The 1,341-nt window shown below is 47.4% G+C and overlaps 1 protein-coding gene across 1 annotated transcript in view; it reads right to left on the minus strand.

The window, feature by feature from the left end:
- The window catches only part of MON1A (MON1 homolog A, secretory trafficking associated), a 17,845-nt gene that overhangs the window by 5,961 nt on the left and 10,543 nt on the right, over nucleotides 1–1,341 (minus strand). The window lies entirely within an intron of this gene.

Consider the following 1,341-nt stretch of genomic DNA (forward strand, 5'->3'; position numbering starts at 1 on the left):
GGCCACATACACTGCGGTTGGTGGGTTCAAGCCCGGCCTGGGCTTGCTAAACAACACCTGCAACCAAAAAATAGCCGGGCATTGTGGCAGGCACCTGTAGTCCCAGCTACTTGCGAGGCTAAGGCTTCTGGTGCAGGCGCTATCCCTCTGCCTCAGCCTCCCAAGTAGCTGGGACTATAGGTGGCCGCCACAATGCCCAGCTATTTTTTGGTTGCAGTTGTCATTGCCATTATTGTTTAGCTGGCCCGGTCTGGATTTGAACACACCAGCCTTGGTGCATGTGGCCGGTGCCATAACCACTGTGCTACAGGCGCTGAGCCTAAGTAATTTTTTTATTTTTATTTTTTTTAGAGACAGAGTCTCACTTTATAGTCCTCAGTAGAGTGCCGTGGCATCACAACTCACAGAAACCTCCAACTCCTGGGCTTAACGATTCTCCTATCTCAGCCTCCCGAGTAACTGGGACTACAGGCACCTGCCACAATGCCCGGCTATTCTTTGTTGCAGTTCAGTAGGGACTGGGTTCGAACCTGCCACCCTCAGTACATGGGGCTGGCACTCTATCCCCTGAGCCACAGCTGCCGCCCCTAAATAATTTTTTTTTAAGACAGATTTTGTCAAAAAAAAAAAAAAAAGACAGATTTTGTCACCCTCAGTAGAGTGCCATTTTATTATAGCTCACAGTAACCTCAAATGCTTGGGCTCAAGCAGTCCTCTTGCCTCAGCCTCCCAAGTAGCTGGGATGACAGGCAGCTGCCACAATACCTGGCTAGTTTTAAAGACAGGGTCTTGCTTTTTTTTTTCTTTTTCTTTTTTTTGGCCAGGGGCTGGGTTTGAACCCGCCACCTCCAGTATATGGGGCCAGCGCCCTACCCCATTGAGCCACAGGCACCACCAGGGTCTTGCTCTTGCTCAGGCTGCTCTCTACCTCCTGAGCTCAAGCAATCCACCCACATCCACCTCCCTGAGTTTTAAGATTATAGGCTTGAGCTACTGTGCTGGGCCCTAAAAGATAATTTTTTTTAACAGCAGTAGCTAACACTTACTGAGTGCCAATGTATAGTGCTAAGTAAGTAGTTTATGTGGGTTAAGTTACCTAATCATGGTCACTCCCTTATGTGGCAGGTACTCCTATCAGACTACCTTTATAGATGAAAGAACTCAAGTTGAAAGAGTTTAAGTAGCTTACTCAAGGTTACTACAGGAAAGAAGCACTGAATCTGTGAATTAAAACAATTCTGTATCCCGGTAGCTTTCACTTAATATTCTACCATGAGTCGACTTTTAGTTCTTTTTTTTTGAGACAGAGCCTCAAGCTGTCCCCCTGGGTAGGGTGCCATG

The sequence above is a fragment of the Otolemur garnettii genome, unplaced genomic scaffold, assembly GCF_000181295.1.
Source record: "Otolemur garnettii isolate 467f Iridium unplaced genomic scaffold, OtoGar3 scaffold00179, whole genome shotgun sequence".
Classification (NCBI taxonomy): domain Eukaryota; kingdom Metazoa; phylum Chordata; class Mammalia; order Primates; family Galagidae; genus Otolemur; species Otolemur garnettii.